General features: G+C 42.6%; 1 protein-coding gene across 5 annotated transcripts in view; it reads left to right on the top strand.

The window, feature by feature from the left end:
- Positions 1 to 27,170, top strand: part of slka (STE20-like kinase a) — a 160,359-nt gene that overhangs the window by 38,048 nt on the left and 95,141 nt on the right. The gene's annotated exons all lie outside the window — the stretch shown is intronic.

The following is a 27,170-nucleotide window of genomic DNA, read 5'->3' as shown; positions in this document are numbered from 1 at the left end:
AGTGACTCTTTATTTAAGTCTTAAGGTTATTTTTGTTAAGTCAATTAATAGTCTGAGACACGTCTGTGCACCGCAGTCCGTAGAGTGCATATCTTGTCCCTTCCTTCCATCATAAGGTCAGAAGTGGGGTTGTTTGCTAATGATTACACAATGTTCACCATTTGCGGCAACTCAGATACTGAAGCATTCCATGTCCAAATGCAGCAAGATCTGGACAATATCCATGCTTGGGCTGACAAGTGGCAAGCAACATTCGTGCCACACAAGTGTCAGGCAATGATCATCTCCAGTGGGAGAGATCCAATCATTGCCCCATGATGTTCAATGGCATTACTATTGCTGAATCCCCCACTATCATCTGGAGGTCACCCTTGACCAGAAACTGGACTGGACTAGAAATATAACTGCCCCCTGCACATGAATTAGTACTCCTCCATGTTGAACACCACTTGAAGGAAGCACTGAGGGTGGCAAGGGTGCTGAATGTACTCTCTGTGGGGGACATAAATATCCTTCACCAAGAGTGGCTCGGTAGCACCACTACCGACCGAGCTGGCCAAGTCCTAAAGCACATAGCTGCTAGACTGGATCTTTGGCAGGTGATGAGGGAACCAACAAGAGGGAAAAACATACTTGATCTCATCCTCACCAACCTGCCTGCTGCAGATGCATCTGTCCATGACCGTATCGGTAGGAGTGACCACCGCACGGTCCTTGTGGAAATGAAGTCCCATGTTTACTTTGAGGATACCCTCCATCATGTGTGGTGCTACCACCGTGCTAAATGGGATAGATTTAGAACAGATCTAGCAACTGAAGACTGAGCAACCATGAGGCACTGTGGGCCATCAGCAGTAGTAGAATTGTACTTAATCACAATCTGCAACCTCATGGCCCGGCAAATCCCCAACTCTACCATTACCATCAAGCCAGGGGATCAACACTGGTTCAATGAAGAGTGCAGGAGGACATGCCAGGAGCAGCACCAGTCACACCCAAAAATGAGGTGTCAACCAGGTGAAGCTACAACACAGGACGACTGGCATGCCAAACAGCATAACCAGCAAGTGTTAGGAAGAGGTAAACAATTCTAGAACCAACGGATCGGATCTAAGCTCTGCATTCCTGCCACATCCAGTTGTGAATGGTGGTGGACAATTAAACAACTCACTGGAATAGGAGGCTCCACAAATATCCCCCCCTTCACTGATGGGGCAGCCCAGCACATCAGTACAAAAGAAAAGGCTGAGGTATTTGCAACAATCTTCAGCCAGACATACCGATTGGATGATCCATCTTGGCCTTCTCCGGAGGTCACCAGCATCACAGATGCCACTCTTCAGCCAATTTGATTCACTCCACGTCACATCAAGAGACAGCTGAAGACACTGGATGCTGCAAAATTATGGGCCCCGACAACATTCCAGCAACAATACTGAAGACTTGTGCTCCAGAACTTGTCGTGCCCCTAGCCAAGCTGTTCCAATGCAGCTACAACATTGGCATCTAACCGGCAATGTGGAAAATTGCACAGGTATGTCCTGTACACACAAACTGATGAAAAGGGTCATCAACAGAGCTATCAAGCAGCACTTGCTTAGCAATAACCTGCTCACTGATGCTCAGTTTGGGTTCTGCCAGGGCCACTCAGCTCCTGACCTCATTACAGACTTGGTTCAAATACAGGCAAAAGAGTTGAACTACAGAGGTTGGGGCCATACCTAGCACAAAGGAAGATAGTTGTGGTTGTTGGAAGTCGATCTTCTCAGTTCCAGGACATCACTTCCTCCGGGTGGTGCCCTAGGCCCAATTATCTTCAGCTGCTTAATCAGTGACCTTCCTTCCATCAAAGGATCAGAAGTGGGGATGCTCGTTGATGATTGCACAGTGTTCACCATTTGTGATTCCTCAGATACTGAAGCAGTCCGTGTCCAAATGTAGCAAGACCTAGACAACATCCAGGCTTGGGCTGACAAGTGGCAAGTAACATTCATACTACACAAGTGCCAGGCAATGACCATCTCCAACAGGAGAGAATCTAACCATTGCCCCTTGACATTCAATGGCATTACCATCACTGAATCCCCCACTATCAACACCCTGGGGGAGTTACCATTGACCAGAAACTGAACTGGACTAGCCATATAAATACTGTGGCTAGAAGAGCAGGTCAGAGGCTAGAACTCCTGCACTGAGTAACTCACCGCCTGACTCCTCAAAGGCACAAGCCAGGAGTGTGATGGAATACTCTTCACTTGCCTGGATGAGTGTAGCTCCCACAACACTCAGGAAACTTGACACCATCCAGGACAAAGTAGCCCACTTGATTAGCACCCCATCCACAAACATTCGCTCCACCACCAATGTACCAGTGACAGCAGTGTGCACCATCTACAAGATGCACTGCAGAAACTCATCAAAGCTCCCTAGGCAGCACCTTCCAAACCCATGACCACTATATCTGGAAGGAAAGGGGCTGTAGACAGATGGGAACACCACCACCTGGAAGTTCCCCTCCAAGCCACTCACCAACCTGACTTGGAAATATATCGTTGTTCCTCTCTGTTGCTGAGACAAAATCCTAGAACTTATCCTAATCACTAAGAGCACTATGGGTGTACCTACACCACATGGACTGCAGCAGTTCAAGAAGGCAGCTCACCACCAGCTTCTCAACAGCAGTTGGGGATGCACAATAAATGCTGGCCTAGCTGCAATGTCCACACCCCAGGATTGAATAAAAAAATGTTCTGGACAACTTCATGTGCAGAAAGTGTTGTCAGCTGAAACAACTCGAGCTCCAGGTTTAGGAACTTGAGCAGCAATTGGTATCACTGCAGTGCGTCAGGGAGGCTGAAAGTTTAATGGATAGCATGTTTCTGGATGTGGTCATCTTGCAGTTTAAAAGGTTTGCAGGCAAAGAGGGGATGGGTGACTGCCAGGGAGTCAAGGAGGAACAGGCAGGTAAAGCAGGAGTCCCCTGGGTGCATCTCCCTCTCCAACCAGTAATACTGGTGAGAGTGATAGTTGCTTTGGGAATGCAGCTACAGGTTAGACATCAAAAATCTGCATCCGAAAACCAGACATTTTTGCAAATATTCCTTTTGATATTCAGTTACATGAAATTCGGACTAGTCCAAATACTGGGACAATTCGCACAGGCATTAGTTCTCGATCACATACCAGACTAGTTATCAGCTTTGCTGCTTTGTTTATAGTGGTGTGTCAGTCTAGTTGCTGCACTCCAAATTGACCTGAATGACCTTCGGCGTGGCTTGGCCCGAACTGCCCAACCTCTGCCCACCCGCTGTTAATATTGTTGTTATGCCCATATCATTTGGCTGGCTAAGACAGGCTTACTGTGCTTGGTTATGCCAATGTGGCTGGGACTCAAGGGTAAGCTTGAGAAAAAAACAGCGTCCAAGATGATTTAAGGGGTAAGAACATTTCCAGTTCATTATTAGAGAGAATAGACAACCAAATTTGTTTGGACTGATTTGGGAAGCACTTTGTTCCCAAAACTTGAGCTTGTAAGTCAGATGGGTTTGATGAAAAGTGCAAGATTTTGACAATTGCTCAGCATGTATTAGGTATCTCTTATTCATTCACTTTTGCCTAGGATAGGCTATCTAATTTTATTGTCCAAAATCCAAGAAAATCCGAAACCCGGCACAGTTTCAGTCCTGAGGGTGCTAGATTTTGGACATTGGTCCTGTAGAGCCACATCCACAGCACAATGACTGGCTCAGCTGTACAGGCAAGAGGAAGATTGCAAAAACAATAGTGATATGGGATTCTATAATTAGGGGAACAGACGGGTGTTTCTGTGGTTTCATAAGTGAATCCAGGTTGATGTGTTTGTCTCCCTGGTGCCAGGGTCATAGATGTCACTGAGCAGTTGCAGAACACTCTGAGGGAGGAGGATGAAGAGCCAGTAGCTGTGGTCCACATCATTACCAGTGGCATAGGTAAAAAGAGGGATGAGGTAGTGCAGGCAGATTTTAGGGAGCTGGTAAGGAGACTGGCAAATAGAACATTATAGGTAGTAATCTCTGGATTTCACCTGGTACCATGTGCTATTGACTATCAAAACAGTAGGTTGGATTAGATGAATGCTGACTGAAAAGTTGGTGGCTTTAGATTCCTGGGACGTTGAGATTGGTTCAGGGCAGACTTGCACGGGCTGGACGGTTGTAGTTAAACAGAGCTGGGACCAAGTGGGGCAGTTGCTCATGCTTTAGGGAAAGTTTCAACTAATTTGGCAGGAAGGTAACATTAGAGAGGAAAAACAAGGTGCACAAAGATTTGGGAGAGACAGATAACACTGAAGTAAGAAATAGTAAAATATTAGGTAGAATCAGTGTAAGCGGGGTGCAATAAGGTCTAAATTAAATTTACTGTTCATTTATGTGATTGCACCATGTAACAAAAAAGATTGGTGAGCTACAGGCACTGATAGCACGTCTGGGAATATGATGTTGTAGTGATATCGGAGACCTGGCTCAAAAAGGGTAGGACTGGGTATTAAATATTACTGGATACAAGGGACTGAATTTTCCCCACTCCATGGTGGTGGGCTTGGAGGTAGAGACAGAGGAAAAATAGGGGAGAGCTGCATTGGGATAGCTCCCCAATACATCCCTGCCACCAGAGAACTTCCCAGAGGTAGGCTAGGAAGCACATTAGCTGCCTGGTCCATTAAAGTCCCAATTCGGGCCAATTTTTCATCAATGAATGTGGCTTCCTGGGCTCCATGCACCAATAACCGGATCTTGGGCGGACAAGGCTGTATGTGAGGCTCAGACAATTCTGTCAGAGGGGATTCCCCTTTGCTCCAAAGGGCCTAATAGCTTAGGCCTTAATAATTTTTTATTTGCATTCACGCCTCCATATTGAGGCGGTCTCCAATTTGTCTCAGCAGTGCCCACCATGGGGCTGCTGAGGCTCCAGCGCTGCTGGCCATCTGATTGGGCCTGTAGCACGGAGAGGACACCCAAGTTGGCGAGTGCTGAGGCAACCATTAGATGGCTGCCTCCCAGGAAATTGTGTCACTGGTCTCTCTGCCAGCATTGTGGGCTCGTAACCCTCAGGTTCCAATGACTGGATGCCAAAGGCCGCAGGAAATTTCAACCCAGGATGTTCAGGAAAGGAAAGAAAGGAGGAGGGGTGACTATATTGTTTAAGAATAAGGATGAGTGCATATCCTCAAAGGGCCAAGAACAGAATCTGTTTGGTTAAACAAACAGTTGCGATGCCATTACATTATTGTGTATTCTGTAGGCCACCAAACTAGTGGAAAAGTCATAGAAGAACAAATTTTCAAGGAAATTTCAGAGAAGTGTAAAAACTATAGAGCAATTACAATAGGGGACTTTATTCATCCTAATATAGACTGGGATGGATATAGTGTAAAAGGCAGAGAGGGGAAGAGATTCTGATGTGTTCAAGAGAATTTTCTAAATTTTTGTTTCCGGCCCAAGGAGGTAGGAGGCAATCCCAGAACTGGTCCTGGGGAAGGAGGCGGATCAGGTGTTAGTGGAAGAACGTTTAGGGCACAGTGACCAGAGTGTCATAAGCTCTGGTTCCATTTTGTTTCCTTTTTATTTGCTGGTTTGTTTTTTTTCTCATTTTATTCTTTATTCTTTTAGTTTGCATTTGGACAGTTGCTAACCAATCATTCGCACCGAACCTAGGCGCACGTTTTGTTTCTTTACCTTATCCATTACCCTTTGACTTTTGCACCATGAAACCTTTAGTCGTTTAATCTGTCCACCCATCACAGATCTTCCCTTTTGTTCCCCTCCCTCCCCTTTCACTTGCTCAAAACCTTTTTTATTATTATTTGTTCATTGGATGTGGGCATCGCTGGCTAGGCCAGCATTTATTGTCCATCTCTAATTGTCGTTCCTAATTGCCCTTGTTCAGAGGGCATTTTAGGGGTCAACACATTGCCGTGGATCTGGAGTCACATGTAGGCTAGACCAGATAAGGATGGCAGATTTCCTTCCTGGAAGAACATTGTGGACCAAGTGGATTTTTACAACAATCAACAATGGTTTCACGGGCCCAGGATATTTCGGTTGGCGAGCAGGGTATGGGGCCCACTCGCCGACATGTAAAATGACGCGGGATGACGTCATCCTGTGTCATTTCCATTTTCAGGTCGGCGGGGGTGCAGCCAAATCTGCTGTGCGCCTGCCGACCTGTCAACGGCCAATTGAGGCCATTTAAAAAGTAATTAAGCTCATTAAGCAGGGAGCCCTGGCGTGCTTCAGAAAAAGCATGAGACCTCATCCATGGGTGGAATGAGGTTCCATGAGGCCTTTTAAAAAACTTAATAAATGTTTGATTAAAAGTGATGGACATGCCCCAACCCATGTGACAGTGCCACATGAGGGGACGTCGGGGAAGTTTTATTTTTGCCCCTTCACCATTTTTAAATTTGGCGCCGATCTCCCTGAGACAGCACTTAGCCTCAGGGTGATGAGTGCGCTCTTGGCTTGAGGGAATCTCTCTTCCCACCCTCTCCGTCTGCACAGGGAGCGCATAGCGCTTCCTGGCGGATGTCATGCTGGGCGGGCCTTAATTGGTCCACTCATGTAAATTGGTAACATGCCCAGGCCTGCTCCTGCACTTCCCCCCCCGACAGGGGAAAATTCTTCCCATGGTCATCATTAGACTTTTAATTCCAGATTTTTTATTGAATTCAAATTCCACCATCTGCCATGGTGGGATTCGAACCCAGGTCCCCAGACCTATTTCATTTCTGTCTTTACTCTTTTCTGAGAAATGTCATCAACGTGAAGCATTAGCTCTGTTTCTCTCTCCACAGATGCTGCCTGACCTGAGTATTTCCAGCGTTTACTGTTTTCATTTCAGATTTGCAGCATCCACAGCATTTTGCTTTTTTATAGTATAAGGTTTAAGTTTGCTGTGGGAAAAGGACAAGGAGCAATCCAGAGTAAAAATAATTAACAGGGTGGCAGGTGAATGGGGAGGACATTTTCAATGGGGTGAGAACAGATCTGGCCTGGTAAATTGGAATCCAGGATTATCGGGCAAAACCTAACAGTACAATGGGCTGCCTTTAAAGAGAGAGTATGGATACAGTCAGGGCACGTTCCCACGAGGGGAAAAGGTAGGAAAACAAAGCCAGAATTCAGAGGATGACGAAAGAAAGAGTAAGATGAAGCAGAATAAGGGTATGTGTTTGAACAGATGTCAGATGATAGAGCAAGGCTGAGTATAGAAAGCTCAGAGAGGTTGTGAAATAAGTGAGAATCAACAAGAGAATATGAGAAGAAAATGGCAGCTAACATAAAGGGAATCAAAAAGTTTTCTGTAGGCATACAATTAATACAAAGGTGGTAAAAGGAAGAGTGGAGCAGATTAAGGACCAAGGAGACAGAGGACAAAGCTGAGGTACTAAATGAGTACTTTGCATCTGTCTTTACTAAGGAAGAAGATGCTGTCAAAGTCATGGTGAAGTAGGAGGTAGTTGAAGTAATGGATGGAGGCAATTGATAGAGATATTAAGCTGGCTTTACTTAAAGTTGATAAATCACCAGGACCAGATCAGCTATATCTGAGGGCATGGAGGGAAATAAGGGTGAAAATTGTGGGGGAACTGGCCATAATCTTCCACTCCTCTTTAGATACAGATGTGGTGCTACGGGGGTGGAGAAAAACAAATGTTACACTTTGTTCAAAAAAGGGTGTAATGATAAACTCTGCAACCACAGGCTAGTCAGTTTAATTAGGATAATGGGAACATTTTTAGAAGCGATCAAACGACAAAATTGACAATCACTTGGGCAGATATGGATTAATTAAGAAAAGCCATCATGGATTTGATAAAGGCAAGTCGTGTTTACTAAACTTGATTGAGTTGTTTTGATGAAGTAACAAAGAGGGTTGGTTGAGGGTAATGCAGTTGATATGGTGTAGCTAGCCTTCTGAAAAGTATTTGATAAAAGTGCTGCATAGCAGATTTGTCAGCAAAGTAAAAGGTCAGTGATAGCATGGATATGAAGTTGGCAGAGTGAGAGGAAACAAGGAGTAGAGCTGAATGATTGATTGTTTTTCAGACTGGAGGAAGTTGTATGGTGGGTTTCCCCAAGTGTTGGTATTATGACCAGGGCTTTTCTTGATCTATGTTAATGGCCTAGACATGGGTGTACAGGGCACAATTTCAAAATTACCAATTGACACAAAACTTGGAAGTATTGTGAACTGTGAAATGGATAGTAATGGACTTCAAGAGGACATAGGTTGATTGAATGGGCGGACAGGTTTATTTAATGCAGAGAAGTGTGAAGTGATTCAATTTGTTAGGATCAATGAGGAAAGACAACATGAAAACAGTTCTAAAGGGTGTGTACAACTAGAGGGATCTGGGATTATATGTTCGTAAATCGTTAAAGATGAGAGGGCACGTTGAGGAAGTGGTTACAAAGGGATCCTAGACTTAATAAGTAGAGGCATAGAGTACAAAGACAAGGACATAAACCTTTCTAAAACACTGGTGCAGCCTCAACTATGTCCAATTCTGGTCACCACGCTTTACGGGGATGTGGAGAAAAGATTTACAGGACTGGTTCCAGGTGTGAGGGTTATGTGGATAGATTGGAGAAGTTGGGGTTGTTCTCCTTAAAGAAAAGAAGTTAGAGGAGAGATTTGATAGGGATGCTCAAAATAATGAGGGATCTGGACAGAATAGATTGGGAGAAACTGTTGCCATTGGCAAAAAGGGTTGACAGCCAGAGGACATTGATGTAAGGTGATTAGAAAAAGAACCCAAGGTGACATGAAGGAAAGTTTTTTTTCTGCAGTGAGTGTTTAGGATTTGGAATGCAGTTTCGGAGACTGTGATGGAGGCAAATTCAATCGGGACTGTCAAGAGAATTGGATAATGATCTGAAGAGAATAATTGCAGGGCTATGGGTAAAGGCAGGGGAGTGGGACTAACTGAGTTGCTCTTGCAGAGAAGCAGCATGATACGATGGGCCAAATGACCACCACCTGTGCTGTAACAGTTCTATGACTGAATGACAGACTATAAAATGCAGATTTAACAGGATCTGTTGGGGTACTGGGCTAAATGGAATAAGTAGGCCCGGTCTTTTTTTATTATTCATCTTTTTGTTTCACTTGTCAGATAGTACTGAGACTGTTTGTGCAGCTCAAGATTGGTATTATTTAGAGCAGTTACCAGGTACATCTTTGGACATGTTCATCATTTGCACTACATCCTGTAAGGAACATGCATGAGATAAACACCTGGAATATTGTGTATGCTGATCTAAAAAGGGACTGGCTCGCTCTGTTGAGATGTGTGTGCAGCTGATGTTTTACATGCAGCAGCTGGGGCAAATACTCTTGATCCACAGCTTCTTTCAGCCAAATTTTAAACTGTATGTCAAGGCCCCTCCAGAGCTGAGAAGGTCAAGGTAGAAAGATGCAAGTTGAAGTTATTAAAAATTGAAAGTTATTAAAGTTACTAAACCTGTACAAATGTGTTTTTTTAAACCACAAGTCTCTGCATCTAACTACCGTGACTGATCACAATGTGGAGCAGAAAAATTCCCATTCAGAAAATTCTAACATTTTAAAACACCAGTTAACTATTTTGCACCATGGTCCCTTTCAGGTATATAGATTTGTATAAATGTTACTGACTTTACATATCTCGACATTCCTGAAAAGAAAGTTGGCATGAGTTTAAGGTTGGCTTATACAAACATATGAATAAATGAATTAGGAGCAGGAGTAGACCCTCAAGCCTGTTCTGCCATTCAATAAGATCATGGCTGATCTGATTGCTCCGCTTCACATTCCTGCCCACACCTGATAATCTTTCACCCCTTGCTTATCAAGAATCTATCTAGCTCTGTCTCAAAAAATATTCAAAGACTCGGCTTCCCCTGCCTTTTGAGGAAGAGTTCCAAAGACTCATGACACTCTGATAGAAAAAAATTCTCCTCATCTCTGTCTCAAACAGTGACCCCTAGTTCTAGATTCTCCCACAAAAGGAAACATCCTCTCCACATCCACCCTGTCAAGACCCCTTAGGATCTTATATGTTTCAATCTAGTTGTCTCTTACGCTTCTAAACTCTAGCAGATATAAGCTTAGCCGGTCCAATCATTCCTCATAAGACAACCTGCACATTCCAAGAATTAATCTAGTAAACTTTTTCTGAACTGCTTCAAATGCATTTAAATTCTTCCTTAAATAAGGAGACCAATACTGTACACAGCCCAGATGTGGTCTCACCAATGTCCTGTATAATTGAAACATAACACCCCTACTTTTCTATTCAATTCCCCTCGCAATAAATGATGTATTAGCTTTCCTAATAACTTGATGTACCTGCATACTAATCTTTTGCATTTCATGCACTAGGACCTCTGCATCTCAGAGCTCTGCAATCTCTCACCACTTAGATAAGATGCTTCTTTTATCCTTCCTGCCAAAGTGAACAATTTCACATTTGCCAAAATTAAAATTCATTTGCCAGATTTTGTCCACTCACTTAACCTACCAATATCCCTTTGTAACTTCCTTAGGTCCTCTTCACAACTTACTTTCCTACCTATCTTTGCATCATCAGCAAATTTAGCAACCATACCTTCGAGTCCTTCATCCAAGTCATTTATATAAATTGTAAAAAGTTGAACCCCCAGCACAGATCCCTGTGGCACCCCACTTGCTACATCTTGCCGCCCAGAAAATGACTCAGCTATGCCTACTCTTGTTAGCTAGCCAATCTTCTATCCATGCCATTATGTTACCCTCTACACCATAAACTTTTATTTTCTGCAATAACCTTTGATGTGGCATCTTATCAAATGCCTTCTGGAAATCTAAGTACAGTACATCCACCTGCCCCTCTTATCCACAGCACATGTGACTTCTTCAGAGAACTCCAATCAATTGGTTAAACATGATTTCCCTATCACAAAACCAGGCTGACTCTACCTGATTACCTTGAATTTTTCTAAATGGCCAGCTATAACGATCATAAAATAGCTTCTAACATTTTCCCTATGACAGATGTTAAGCTAACTTGCCTGTAGTTTGAGTAAATAAAAACAGAAAATGCTGGAAATACTCAACAGGTCAGATCTGTGACCTTTCATCAGAAAGGTTGATTGTGTTTCTCTCCACAGATGCTCCAAGACTACTAAGTACTCCCAGCATTTTCTGTTTTTATTTCAGCTTTCCAGCATTTGCAGTAATTTGCTTTTGTATTCGTGTTTGAGTAATTTATTTAAAATTTTTTGAGCATCATGAGGATGATAGTTAGGGATGCACCTATTGATTTTTTTCATATGGACTTCCAGAAGGCATTTGATGGGCTTATAGTTATGAATTATAAGGACAGCTTGCATAAGCATGGCTTATATTGTGAGTTTAGAAGGGTGAGGATCATTTACTTGAGTTTTTTTTAAGATTGAGACATTCATTAGGGCAGATACAGTGAAACTTATTTCATCTGGTGGGGAATCCAGAACAAGACATAATCTTCATATAAAAACAGAAAATGCTGGAAAAGCTGGCAGCATAAGTGGAGAGAGAAAGAGTTAACAATTTGGCTCCATATGACTCTTTTCAGAGCCGCAGTATTGTGCTTTTATTTTGTCATAATATTAGAGCTAGGCTATTAAGAAGTGACATCAGGAAGTACTTTTTCACATAAAGAAGAGTGGAAATCTGGAACTTGTCTCTTAAGCTGTGGATGCTGAGGGCCAAATGGAACTTTCAAGATTGTGATCGATAAACTCATGTTGGGCACAAGTATCAAGGAGTATGGAACAAAGGCGGGTGAATCTGGTTGAACTACAGGGCACCCATAATTTGAATAGTGAAATATGTTCAAAGGGCCCTTCCTATTCCTTTGTTCCTTTAACAGGCATGTTTTGTATTCAGTGATTTTACTCAGCCCATATTTCTGGAAAGAATTGGAGTCAGAAGCCCAATGCTAGAAGGACAGTGTCTCACTTCAACATCCAATTCTCTTACCTCAAACACAATCGATACAAAGAATATTCGGAACAAGTGTAGCATTCAACAACAGCAACAGTGTAATTTCAGGTGGTTTTAGATTATTTAAAGGATTTTTCCATGTAATTTTACTTGTATTTTTTTTTCTTTACCCATCAGCCCTCAGATAACAGGGAATCTGCTGAACAGCTCTCAGGAAGCCAGTAAGAACAGTGTGAGCAAGATCCCCCTCATAATTTCCAATCTCTCATAACGTTAAAAAGGTCAAGGTCCAGAAAACAGCATTCAGCTTTTCAAAGCTTCTTTCTGCTTTTGGTATTCTGAATGTTTCATTGAAGCTCATCTGTCTGATCCAGTCTAACAGTGCACCTCTCATGAGTACTGTCTGTCTCTCTCTCTATCTAAACCAATGTTCTAGTCTTGATTCCTGTAACGTCGAGTTTAATTAAAACACTTGGAGGCATAACTTTTGTAAAAAAAAAAAGCTCTAAAAGTTTAACCAAACTATATAAGTGGTGCCAACAATGTGTTTTTAAGGCCAAGATTCCAAATAACTCCAGGAGGGATCTGCCACTTCTATATTACTTATTCCATCATTGCTGCAGTTCAATCCATAGAATTGATTCCATTCATTTACCCATTACTGAATTTGCGCTAATGGGCCTGCAATTGATTTGAAACAGAAAATGCTGGAAAAACTCAGCAGGCCTGACAGCATTTGTGGAGAGAGAAACATTTTGAGTTCGTATGACTCTTCAGAGCTAAAGAGAAGTAGAAATGTGATGGAATTTAGACTGTTTAAGGTGGGGTGGAGCAGATAAAGTAGGATAGAAGGTCAGCGATAGGTAGGGGTTAAGGAGAGATTGACAAAGATGTCATGGACACAAGATAATGGGAGTGTTAACGGTAGTGGTGAAGACTAAAGAAGGTGCTGATAGTGGCATAAAGCTAAGAAAGCAGAATGTCTGAATAGCGGAACAAGGGTTGGCACTCTGAAAGAACAACATGGAACAAGTGACAAATGGCCCTTGTGGGGGTGCGTGACAGTTGTTGGGGAGAAAGGTTAGAAAAAGAGATTTAAAAAGGGATAAAACAAATGAATCAAAATAAAAAAAGTAATTTTTTTTTTAAAAAGCTATTACAAAAGGTGTGAAGATAAAGGAGAGAATTCATGGTCTGAAGTTGTTGAACTCAATATTGAGTCTGGAAGGCTGTAAAGTGCCTAATCGGAAGATGAGGTGCTGTTCCTCCAGTTTGTGTTGGGCTTCACTGGAACATTGCATCAGGCCAAGGACGGACATGTGGGCATGAGAGCAGGGTGGTGTGTTGAAATGGCAATCGACAGGAAGATCTGGACCGTACTTGCAGACAGACCGAAGGTGTTCCGCAAAGCAGTCACCCAGTCTGTGTTTAGTCTCCCCAATGTAGAGGAGACAGCATTGGAGCAGTGAATGTAGCTGGGGGGCTGCCCTGACAACTCACTGGGATAAGAGATCAAACCCACATTTCCCCCTCCAGCCTGTGATTCCTCTCTTCTGTCGATGGTAACTGAAGCTTCCCTAGGCACTAACAGCTCTCTATACTTTGCTTAAGGGTGTTGATTTATATAAACCATGCCACATCTTCAGAAGCACAACCCCTCTGCCAAATAATCTCACATGATGAATTACTTGGAAACGGGAACGTATTGTTCTGCATGGAAACATGTCAACTATATTGCACGCAAGAAGATCCCATAAACAGCACTGACGTGAATGACAAACCAGTTTTTGATGTTCGAGGGCAGAATGTTGACCAGAATCATCAGAGAAGCACACTGCTCTTGTTTGAATAGTGGTATGGGACTTTTCATGTTCATCAAAACCTCTGGATCAAGCATCTAGTTCTGCTATATAGTTCTGGCTACTGGTACAGTGTATACTATAAGATGACAGTTTTGATATATTGTAATGTACAGAGCTGTGTTTTGTACAGCTTGTGATGTATTGGTGATTTTGGTGTTCGTGTGACCTGTGATGTCTCTTTACATGGTTAATGATTTACAGCATTCAGAGTATTGTTTACTAGGTTGTGACTAACATGAGTTTAATAGGATTTCTAATTATATGTTACCCCTAATGTTGTTTCAGCTAAAATCAGTAATCCCAGAGCAGATTGGCTCATCCAATTTATTTGGGGAGATTAGAAAATCTTTAGTTTGTGCCAGGTTAACTGACCACAGCTGGGGTAACAGTAGGAATGTTACTGTGAGTCACAGCATCTATTCGTGAGAACAAAATAGACCAGGAATTCCCCCGCCTGGCTGGCAAAGATTGGTCAATTGGCAAGGTTCGCCTGTGGATCCAGAGCTCACTGTGACTCCATGGTTTTGCAGGGTGCGTTGGGAGAGTGGAGTATCCAGCACACACAAAGATTGAGCCTGGTCTAAAACAGAAAATGCTGGCAAAACTCACCAGGTCTGACAGTATCTGAGTGTCTGGTCTGTCTAGTTCAGTATCGCACCATTTTATACATTAACTTTCAGTAATTTCACAATTTCCATTGACTCTTTTGGCTCCTTGTTGACTCTTCCTTCCTTAACTGTGTTAGGAAAAGGAAATGATTATGTAATAGTTTTTATAGTACATTCTATAAATATTGGTGTCTGTGGGTGTGTGAACCTCAGACAACATCTCTCACATTGTTCAATGTAACTGCTTTGTACTTCCATATATATTTGCCTGCAGCTGTGCTGAGAGCTTTTTACCAAGATAGGCAGACACTTCCTTTCAATGCCTGTTCAGAAGTCTGTACATTGCTGTGAATGCTTAATCTCAAATTATTACCCCGATGATGGCTTTTCTATTTAGAGTTCTCCCCTTGCTAGAGCCATCCCAGCTAGCCACATGGTCTTTTTCTGACTGTCCCACCCCTCATGTTCAGCTGAACATAATGATGAATGAAACAGGAATTACGTAGAATGTACAGCACAGGAATAAACCTCCTGGCCCAACTAGGCCTTGCTGGTGTTTATACTCCACACAAGCCCCCTCCCGCCCCTCTTCATCTCACCTGATCAGCATAAGCTTCTAAATGCTGGAGGTGCAGAATGCTGGGAATACTTAATGGTTATGGTGACATTCACTGACATCCTAGCAGGTCTTGTCTCATTGCAAAGAAGGATACAGACAAGACTGAAAGCCAGTGGTCTACACAGTTCTGATATCAGTGTTGAAACTGGAGTTTTGTAACTAAGACGCCATGACAGTGGCTTTAATCCATTGCTGTTTCAGTCAGTGCATTCCAGGTCATAACTATTCCATGCTTTAAACTGTCTCATGCTCGATCGTGACTGATCCCAGACTTGAATGGGTGGGGTTGAAAATTTAAAAGGGTTTTTGAGAAACGGGTTTGTCTTTTTTACGTTGTTGCACTGTTTTATTGGTAAAATAGATTGCTGTTGATGGTATTGTATTTAATTTGTTGAACAGTGGCCTAACCAGATTTACACTCAGCTCAAGGGTAAGCTGTCACATTGCAGCAGATAGTGATGTGCCATAACTTTTAAGTGGGACACAGACACTGCTCTAACTTATCAGTGGCTATAGGGTTGTAGCAATAAGTAAATATCAGCATATGTACCCAGACAATGTTGCCAAAAGCACACTGGCTTCTCCACTTTCTGTGCAAGGACACTCAGTGAAAATTGGGTGGTGGTGAGCTTGCATCATCACCCAGTTGCATTCAAAAATCTGTGTGCTAGGTATTTGACAGCTTGAGAGGGGTCAGACTCAAGCAGTAAGTAGACAGGAAGGTTTCCTTAAAAAGAAAATATTGGAAATACTCAGCAGGTCAGGCAGCACCTGCAGAGAAAAACAGATTTAATGCAAATATATGAACAATAGAATTAGGAGCAGCAGTAGGTCACTCGAGCCAGTTCCGCCATTCAATAAGACCATGGCTGATCTCATTGTAACCTCAACTCCACATTTCTGCCTACCCCAATAAACTTTCACCCCCTTGTTAATCAAGAACCTATCTAGCTCTGCTTTAAAAATATTCAAAGACTGCTTCCACCACCTTTTGAGGAAGAGAGTTCCAAAAACTCATGACCCTCTGAGAAAAAAATTCTCATCATCTCTGTCTTAAATGAGCGACCCCTTATTTTTAAACAGCGACCCCTAGTTCTAGATTCCCCCACAAAAGGAAACATCCTCTCCACATCCACCCTGTCAAGGACCTTCAGGATCTTAAAGGTTTTGATCGAGTCACTTCTCACTCTTCTAAACTCCAGTGGATACAAGCCTAACCTTTCTTCATAAAACAACCTGCCCATTCCTGGTATTAGTTTAGCAAACCTTCTCTGAACTGCTTCTAGCACATTTACATCTTTCCTTAAATAAGGAGACCAGTACTAGACACGGTGCACCAGATGTGGTCTCAGTAGTGCCCTTTACAACTGAAGCATAATCTCCCTATTTTTGTAATCAATTCCCCTCCCGATATATGGTAACATTCTATTAGCTTTTCTAATTACCTGCTGGACCTGTATACTAGATTTTTTGTGATTCATGCACTAGGACACCCAGATCTCTCTGAATCTCAGAGCTCTGCAACCTCTGACCATTTAGATAATAAGCCTCTTTTTTATTCTTCCTGCCAAAATGGACAATTTCACATTTGCCCACATTATACTCCATTTGCCAGATCTTTGTCCCTTTGTAGCCTCCTCATGTTCGCAATTTACTTTCTGACCTATCTTTATGTTGTCAGCAAATTTATCAACCATACCTTCAGTCCCTTCATTCAAGTCATTTATATTGATTGTAAAAAGTTGAGTCCCCAGTACTGATCCCTGTGGCACATCACTTGTCACATCTTGCAAACCAGAAAAAGACCCATTTATGCCAACTCTCTGCTTCCTGTTAGCTAGCCAATCTTCTATTCATGCCAATATGTTACCCCCTACACCGAGTTTTTTTTCATTCATTGGATGTGGGTGTCACTGGCTAACCCAGCATTTATTGTCCATCCAGAGGGCATTTTAAGAGTCAACCACATTGTTGTGGATCTGGAGTCACAAGTAGGCCAGACCAGGTAAAGATGGCAGATTTCCTTTTCTAAAAGGGTAAAATCCCAGATGGGTTTTTACAACAATTGTTTCATAGTCATCATCAGACTTTTAATTCCAGATTTTTTATTATTGAATTCAAATTTCACCATCTGCCATGGTGGGATTTGAACCCTAGTTCCAAGAGCATTACCCTGGGTCTCTGGACCCAGCAACAGTCCAGCAACAATACCATTATGCCACCGCCTCCCCATTCATTTTCTGCAACCACCTTAGGTGTGTCACCTTACCAAATGCCTTCTGGAAATCTAAGTACAATACATTCACCAGCTCCCCTTTATCCACAGCACATGTGACACCTTCAAAGAATTCCAATAAATTGGTTAAACATGATTTCCCTTTCACTAAACCATGTTGACTCTGCCTGATTGCCTTGAATTTTTCTAAATACCCTGCTATAACACCTTTAATATTAACTTCTAACATTTTCCCTATGACAGATGTTAGGCTAACTGGCCTGCAGTTTCCTGCTTTCCGTTTCCTTTTTTGAGTAAAGGAGTTACATTTACTATTTTCCAATCTAATGGAACTTTCCCCGAATCTAGGGAAGTTTGGAAAATTAAAACCAATCATTAACTATCTCACTAGCCACCTCTTTCAAGACTTTAGGGTGAAGCCCATCTGGACTAGGGGATTTGTTAGCCTGCAGCCCCAACAATTTGCTCAATACCACTTCCATGGTGATTGTAATTTTCCCAAATTCTTCCCTCCCATTTCCTGATTTACAGCTATTTCTGGTTTGTTACTTATGTCCTCTATCGTGAGGACAGTTGCAAAACACCTGTTTAATTCATCCACCATCTCCCTACTTCCGATTATCAATTCCCCAGACGCACTTTTTATATGACCGATGCTCATTTGTTAACTCCTTTCTTATTTAAATATCTGTAGAAACTAGTATCCATCTTTATGTTACTAGCTAGCTTTCTCTCGTACTCGCATTTTCTCCTCCTTATTAAGCTTTTTCTCATCCTTTGCTGTTCTTTATATTCTTTACAATTTTCTGACCTGCCAGTCGTCTTTGCACAATTATTCGCTTTCTGTCTAAGTCTGACACTGTCTTTAATCTTTTTAGTTAACCATAGATGGTGGGCCCTCCCCTTGGAATTTTTCTTTCTCATTTTAATGTATTCTGTGTATTCTGGAATATCCCTTTAATTGTCTGCCACTGAACCTCTATTGACCAACTCCTTAACCTCATTTGCCAATTCATTTTAGCTAGTTCCACTTTCATGCCCTCATAATTGCCCTTATTTATGTTTAAAGTACTAGTCTTGGATGCACCCCCTACTTGAATGCCTTCCTGTGCTACAGCACCATGGCCAGTCAGCTCATCCACCTTGCAGCCCCCACTCTCATCCAAACAAGCTGAAAGGATCTCAAACCTGTTGGACAATTGCAAAGGCTGACATTCCTGCCCTCCCCTTACCTGCCTCATTCGCAGCCACACCCTCCTGTCCCTGACCACCTTCCAAATCAGAAGACGCTATCCTAATGGGTGTGACTGCCTCCTGGCACAAAGTGTCCAGGTAACTTTCCCGCTCCCTGATGTGTCATAGTGTCCACAGCTCGGCTTCCAACTCAATGACTCTGAGCTGAAGCTCCTCAAGCCGCAGACACCTCCTACTGCAGACGTTTTTGCCCTGGAGCACACTGGCATCCAGGAGCTCCCACATGTTGCAGTCATGGCACATCACCTGTCCTGCCATACTTATGTGCTTTAATTAATTACTTATTTATTTTATTCAATATTTATTTTCTTTTATATATTTATTAGTCTTATCACAAATTCCTGTACTATTTTAAATCTTAGGAATAGAATGGAACTTGACCACTTACCAGATACTCACTGAACTGCTAGCTTCTTCCCCTGTAGTAGAACAAAAAACGATTTCTAAAGGGTGAAATGTTAGAAAAAGCAAAGGAGCAGCTCCCTACCCTTTTCACCAAACTCCCTCAGCTGACCAAACTCGTTCACTCTGTTGAGGTTGCACACTCACTTTCGGTCTTTTTGATGCTGATAGTTTTTTCTCTTTTTATTTCTGCTTTGGAAAAACACAGTCTACCCACCCACATAAAGAACACTGAGTAAAACACCTGGGGGGGAGGGGGAATTGAAGTTTGGGCTTCATGTCCATTGCATGCAGAGTGCATCAACATTCGCAACTGCTTGAAGACTCTGGTTCAAATAAATTGATGCCTTCACTGAAATGTGGGAAATGCAGTAGCCAATTTGTGCAGCAGAAGCTCCCACAAACAGCAATGAGATAATGACCAGATAGCATGTTTTATTGATTTTGGTTAAAGGATTAATATTGGCCAGAACAATGGGAGAACTCTCCTCCTTTTCAGAATAGTGCCATATGGTTTAACATCTCATTTAAAAGTGTGCAGCACACCCTAGGTTAATGGTCTTACTGCAAGACGTGCAGTGGGCTAGAAACCACAGACACCCCCTCCAGGAGAGCTCTGACGCTTTGAGCATAAGCGTATGTTTGTATGTAAAAAAAAAATTGAATTGAGAAACTGAGATGCAGGATTCAGGTGCAGTGTGTACGACACAGCAAGTTTGAAAATGGTAAGGCGATGAGGTAAATCTAGAAGTAATAATTAGGCAACACCATGCTTGGGTTTAAAACAAAAATTGGAACCAGAAAGAGACCTGAACTGGAAAATCCCGACCATTGGGAAAAATCAGAGTGAGTAATGAGCTTCCCTCTGAGGCATCCTAGTACTGCAGCTATGTTGAACAACACTACCGTAAAGCAGTGCTCCAGAGCAACCGTCACCATCTTTAAGCAAATTGTACCACCTGCTTACAGTTACCTAACTATTTGTGTGCATATATTTAAATTAGTGTGGGTCCAGTAATCTAATTCAGAGCCAGTATCATGTATGCTCCCAAAAAAGATGCCCTTTCCGTTCCTCGGATAGAAGCTGAAGAAATGAAATAGCCCATCCATAAGTCTACCGGGAATCTCATTTTAAAGAATACAGATTGGTCCACACATTGCCACCAATGTTCACATCCAGAAAACAGAGTGAAGTGAAAGAGAAGAGTGATCGGGAGCTGGAGAGGCGTGATATTTTGCTGATGCAGTGGACGCTCATGCGACTTCTCCAGTAATATTGCCAGGAGGTGTGAATTAGGAGCTGGCAGGCTGGAGAGGTGACTAATTCTCGACAGTGGGCAGGACTTCCATACTGCTGGCTCAGTCACAGGGCTGGCAACTCTGGAGCTTAAGTAGTGCCACTGAGAGAAGTGGTGTTGCTGAGGCAGCAAGAATCTGCAATTTGAGTTGCCCTCAAAAGGATGCGTATTAAATAAATCTTTAGGGAAACACTTCTAGCAGTAGCAATGGAAGTAGCTGGAGCATCATTCGCTGCCTGCGACCCCCCCTCCCTGTGCCATTGCCCCGCAATCAACACATTGCCAGTGGTCTGGGAAAATCACCCTGATTTGGGCCATTACGCATTCAAATGGGAAACTTCACTGTTGGCAGGACTGCATTGGGAAACTGTTCTGATGCAGCTCCCTGGCATTATACCAACACCTCGCCTCTGTTCCCACCACCCAGGCTCTGGTAAAATTCCACCTGTGGCAGCAGCACCCATAACTAGAAGAAAGGACTGGGCAACCAGGAGGTGGTGGATGGGAAGCAGGTACCACATTGAAAAGGCTAGGAGCTGACCAGAAAGGAGTAGTAGCTGTGGAGTCAAAGATTGGTAGCCAGAGAGGAGAACAGGGGACCAACAGCTGGAGAAAAGAGGAATAAGAGAGATGGTGGTTCAGGAGCTGAAGGGGAAAAAAACAACCAGTTGCTCAGTGAGGAGCAGGGGACTGTGAAGCAGAAACAGGGAAGTTGAGAAAAGAGAATCCAGAATAGATAGTAAAGAGACTCCCAGATTAGACAGGTGAGTATGCTTGCCAGAAATACCATCCAAACCTCTTGCATTCAATCCACAGATCATACCCTCAACTTCCAGCTTTATACAGGACTAGAAATTATAAATATATAGTAGACAGGGAGCTTGATCTTTAAGTTGCTGTTTGCTTTACTTTTAAATTTTAGCAATATCTGAAATTGAAAGTGTAATATGAAAGATATGGATTGTGTTGGAAAGTTTAACTAGAAGCTGAAGTAGTGGTTGTCTTTTCTGGCACAGGCCTTATTTTGTACCTGTTATATTGGTGTACCCTTTCTGCATGCTCTGGCTATATCAGTGTTATGAGGTTTGTCGTTAAATGCACTCATTAATGATTCAAGCTCCTGCTTCATATCTATATGTCAATGCTTGCTGGAGAGTGAGTACAGAAGGCCATCTGATCCTGGTGTAATGCACATTTAGCTGTTTATCCAGTCTGATACACTTCATGTTATGGGGATGGGAGGAAAGAATTATTCTGGTAAATTATTGATATCTCAAACATTGAGAGCTGTCTGTTCGAGATGTCTGGCCCCTGGTTGCTGTCATATATGGAAGAATATGCTGTGTGATTAAAGCTGATGTTATGAAATCCTCTACTAATCCGAGGAGAATTGAAATATATTGCTCTGTGCAATCTGAGAAACCAGTTCCCTGGTGGTGCATGATGAACAGCAGCAAGGAATGACTGAAACTGAAACTCTGTGAGGTGGGGATAGTAGTTACTAAAGGGTTAAAACAGAGTGAAGAAATTCATTTTTTTTAACCAGTTCCATTCCGATTCAGTCCTGTACTCACGCACTTCCTCGATGCTTTACTCCAGTGATGTTGGACTACCTTTAAAAACTAAATCTTTCAGTGGACTTGCTTAAAACACACATTTCTGTTGGTGGTGACTCAGCCTATGCTGTGCTATCATAAGGAATAGGCGCAGGAGTAGGCCATTCAGCCCTTCAAGCCCACTCCACCATTCAATGAGATCATGGCTGATCTACTTCAACACCATTTTCCTGCACTATCCCCATATCCCTGGATATTTTTAATATGTAGAAATCTATTGATCTCTGTCTTGAACATACTCAACGACTGAGCTTCCACAGTCCTTTGGGGCAGAGAATTTCAAAGATTCGTCACCATCTGAGTGATGAAACTCCTCCACACCTCAAGTCCTAAATGGCCTGCCCCTTATTCTGAGACTATATCCCCTGCTTCTAGACCTCCCCAGCCAAGGGAAACATCCTTCCTGCATCTACCTTGTTGAGCCCTGTAAGAATTCTATATGTTTGAATGAGATCACCTCTCATTCATCTAAACTCCAGAGAAATAGGCCCAGTCTATTTAATCTTTTCTCATGGGACAATCCCTCCATCCCAGGAATTAATTTAGTGAACCTTTGCCCCATTCCCCCTACAGCAAGTATATCTTTCCTTAGGTAAGGAGACCAAAAATGCACACATGTCTCCAGGTGTGATTTCACCAAGGCTCTATATAATTGCAGTAAGGCATCTTTACTCCTATACACAAATCCTGTTGTAATAAAGGCCAACATCCCATGCCACATCCAGTCGTGAATGGTGGTGGACATTTAAACAACTCACTGGAGTGTGGCTTCATAAATGGGGAATAGTGCGATGAGTAACTCACCTCCTAACTCCCCAAAGCCTGCCCCCATCTGCAAGGCACAAGTCAGGAGTGTGATGGAATACTCCCTTTTTGCCTGGATGAGTGCAGCTCCCACAACACTCAAGAAGCTTGACACTGTCCAGGACAAAGCAGCCCACTTGATTGGCACCGCATCCACAAACATTCATTCCCTCCACCACCGACACACAATAGCAACAGTGTGTATCATTTATAAAACGCACTGCAGAAATTTGCCAAGGGCTCCTTTGACAGCACCTTCCAAACCCACGGCCACTACTATCTAGAAGGACAAGGGCAGCAGATAGATGGGAACACCACCACCTACAAGTTCCCCTCCAAGCCACTCACCATCCTAACTTGGAAATATATTGCTGCTCTTTCACTGTTGCTGGATCAAAATCCTGGAACTCCCTTCCTAACAGTGCTGTGGGTATACCTACACCTCATGGACTGCAGTGATTCAAGAAGGCAGCTCACCACCACCTTGTCAAGGGCAGCTAACGATGGGCAATAAATGCTGACCCGCCAGCAAAGCCCACATCCTGTGAATGAATTTTAAAAAAAAATATTCATCCTCAATGATGAGGTAATCTAGCACATCAGTGCAAAAGATAAGGCTGAAGCAGTTGCAGCAATTTTCAGCCAGAAGACTTGTGCTCCAGAACTTGCCGTGTCCCTAGCCAAGTTGTTCCAATACAGCTGCAACGCTGGCATCTACCTGGCATCAATGTGGAAAATTGCCCAGGTATATCCTGTACGCAAAAACCAAGACAAACCATACATGGTCAAATACTGCTCCATCAATCTACTCCCCAAAGCCTGCGCACCATCTTAAAGGAATGTGATAGAATACTCTCCACTTGTCTGGATGAGTGCAGCTCCCACAACACTCAAGAAGCTTGACACCATCCAGGACAAAGTAGCTTGCTTGATTGATACACCATCCACAAACATTCACTCCCTCCAGCACCGATGCACTGAGTACTGATGCATTGTGTACCATCTAAAAGATGCACTTCAGAAGCTCACCAAGGCTCCTTCGGCAGCACTTCCCAAACCCACAACTACCACCATCTAGAAGGACAAAGGCAGCAGATACATGGAAACACCACCACCTGGAAGTTCCTCTCCAAGCCACTCACCATCCTGACTTGGAAATATCTCGCCGTTCCTTCACTGTGGCTTGGTCAAAATCCTGGAACTACCTCCTTAATAGCACTGTGGGTGTACTTACACCACATGGACTGCAGCTCACCACCGCCTTCTCAAGGGCAATAAATGTTGGCCTAGCCAGTGAAGCCCACATCCCGTAAATGAATAAAAAGAAACTCTCGATCATCAGCAAAGTGCTGGAAGTGTCCTAGCGGAACACAAGCTGAACATCAGTGAGCAGGTTATCGCTGAGTAAATGCTGCTTGATAGCATTGTCAATGACACCTTCCATCACTTTGCTGATGATCAAAAGTAGATTGATGGGTCGGTAATCGATGGATTGGATTTGTCCTATTTTTTGTAGATAGGACTAACCTAGGCAGTTTACCACAATATTGGGTAGATGCTAGTATCGTAGCTGTACTGGAACATCTTGACATGGGGCACTGCTAGTTTTGAGCACAAATCTTCAATACCATTGCTGGAAATGTTGTTAGGCCCCTTAGCCTTTTCTGTGTTCAGTGCCTTCAGCTGTTTCTTGATATCACATGGAGTTAATCAAATTGGCTGAAGAGTGGCATCTGTGATGCTGTGGACCTCAGGAGGAGGCTGAAATGGATCACCCTCTCAGTACTTCTAACTGAAGATGGTTGAAAATTCTTTGGGCTTGTCTTTTGCACTGATGTGTTGAGCTCCCTCATCTTTGGGGATAGGGCTATTTGTGAACCTCTTCTTCTGGTTAGTTGTTTAATTATCCACCACCATTTCAAGACTGGTTATGAAAGGATTGCGGAGCTTTAATCTGATCTATTGGTTGTGGGTTTGTTTAGCTCTGAGCCTTCCACCGTTTAGCATACACGTAGCTCATGTTATAGCTTTACCAGGTTGCCACCTCATTAGGGAATCTGACAATATTCACTTGGGGTCTCCAGGAATATGAAAACGTAAACAGGGGATGACTATTAATGTTTCAGTAGTTGCAGGGGTGTCCCCATAAGTGACATTATTCTTTGGCCCACCTTCCCAAAGGAAAAAGCTTAAAACCACTGATGTAGTCAATTATATGGGCCACAAACAGCAGTAGTAATGTAAATCTCAGTATAAATCGGGAAATTAGAGGTGCATGTAACAAGGACAATAGAGTAATCATGGGAGATTTCAATCTACATATAGACTGGGTACACCTAATTAGTACTAATGTAGTGGAGGAAGAATTCTTGGGATGTATGCAAGATGGTTTTCTAGAGCAGTATGCTGAGGAACCAACTTGAGAATGGGCTTTTATAGATCTAGTATTGTGCAATGTAAAAGGGCTAATTAATACTCTTGTTGTAAAGGAGCCTTTAGGAAAGAGTGAATTTTACATTAAGTTTGAAAGTGATTACTTCGATTAGAGACCAGGGTTTTAAACCTAAACAAAGGAAACTATGAAGGTATGAGGAGCAAATTTGCTGCGGTAGATTGGGAAACTATGTTAAAAGGTATGATGGTAGACAGGCAATGGCTAACATTTAAAGAACTAATTTGTGGTTTACAACAAAAATACATTGCTTTATTGCACAAAAAACCCAGCAAGTGTTTCACCAGTGGCTAACGGATGAAATCAAGGATTACATTAGATAAAAGGAAGAGGTGTATAAAGTTGCCAAAAAAGGTAAGCCTGAGAGCATTTTAGAATTCTGCAAAGGAGGACCAAGAAAAAGATTAATAAAGGGAAAATAGAACATGAGAATAAACTAGCAAGGAACATAAAAACGGACTGTAAAAGCTTCTATAGGTATGTCAATAGGAAAGATTAGCTAAAACAAATGTGGGTCCATCACAAGCAGAGTCAGGAGAACTTATAATGGTGAATAAGAAAATGGCAGAGAAACTAAGCAAATACTTCGTGTCTATCTTCACGGAAGAAAATACTAAAAGCTCCCAAAAATAATGGAGAATCAAGGGTCTAATGTAAACAAGGAACTGCAAGATATTAACATTAGTTAAAAAAAAGTGCTAGAGAAATGAATGGGACATAAAGTAGATAAATCCCCTGGACCTGATGATCGACATCCCAGACTGTTGAAAGAGGCGGTTGCAGAGATAGTAGATGCATTGGTGGTCATCTTTCAAAATTCTGTAGACTCTGGAATAGTTCCTCCAGATTGGAAGGTGGCATATGTAACCCCACTGGTTAAGAAAAGTGAAAATGACTTTTTTAAAATATTTTTTGGGAATATATTGAGTGAAGATGTGTGTGTGTGTGTGTAAATGACTTAATTAAACTGGGAAAAGGTTACTAGAGGCAGGTTGCGAGATTAAGACATGAAAGGATCGGGGCAGTAGGCGTGCATTTGTAATGAGATATTATGGTGGGTTTGAGGTACAAGTATATAGATTGGATCTAATATTTGCATTTTTAGATGAGTTGAAAGTTCATTTGAATGTCAAAGGGAAGTCAGAGGTGCCAAGAAATAATTTTGCTTCTCACAGGAGTTCCATTGGTAAACAGAAGATGATATGTTACATGTTATTGATCTGAAAGCAGATACAAAATAGAAACATGAAAAATGTTATATTTGGAAGGATTTGAGTTTCAAAGAGGTTTGGGAACAATGCAATCTGATATAAAAGGAAGAAAAAGGTATATAAGAGTTACTGTGGAGAGCTTAGTGATGGGCTGTTGGCTGTGTGAGGACTCCAGTTTTGCTAGGGTGTCTTAATGCCACACTCGGTCAAATGCTGCCTTGATGTCAAGGGTGGTCACTCCCACCTCACCTCTGGAGTTCAGCTGTTTTGTCCATGTTTGAACCAAGGCTGTAATGAGGTTAGAAGCTGAGTGGCCCTGGCAGAATCCAAGTGAGCGCCAGTGAACAGGTTGGCGGTCCGTTACCTGGCCGATCCCGCACGCCTAAACCTAAAAACCCTGCTCCTAGCGAAAGAATCTGCTGCTAGCCTGTTTATTGAAGTAATAAAAATCTCTGAGCACTTTTCTCAGCTTCTTGTACATTACATTTGCCCTCATTGTGAATTTTGGGTGAACAACATTCTAGCATTTGGTTCCTGTGGCAGCCTGGCAATAAGTTTAACAAGATAGAAGCCAATGTTCCCTGTCACATGTATTGTGCATTGAGCACTAACATGGCCCCAAAAATCCTGCCATATGCTAGAACCAGTAGAGCTTTCTGAAGTCCAAAGTAACTTTTGAAGCGTAACTACTTGGAGTGAAATTTTGTGAAAATTGTTTTTCCAGGGCCCCGCAATGCTGTTGGTAGACTGTTGATTTTCATGGAGACAATACTGAACAACACTGATTTTACAAGGCCCTTGCTTTCTGAGTAAAGCACAC

The sequence above is a fragment of the Carcharodon carcharias genome, chromosome 17 (assembly GCF_017639515.1).
Source record: "Carcharodon carcharias isolate sCarCar2 chromosome 17, sCarCar2.pri, whole genome shotgun sequence".
Taxonomy (NCBI): domain Eukaryota; kingdom Metazoa; phylum Chordata; class Chondrichthyes; order Lamniformes; family Lamnidae; genus Carcharodon; species Carcharodon carcharias.
The sequence above is the reverse complement of the archived record's forward strand: the minus strand, read 5'-3'. Positions and strand labels throughout refer to the sequence as shown.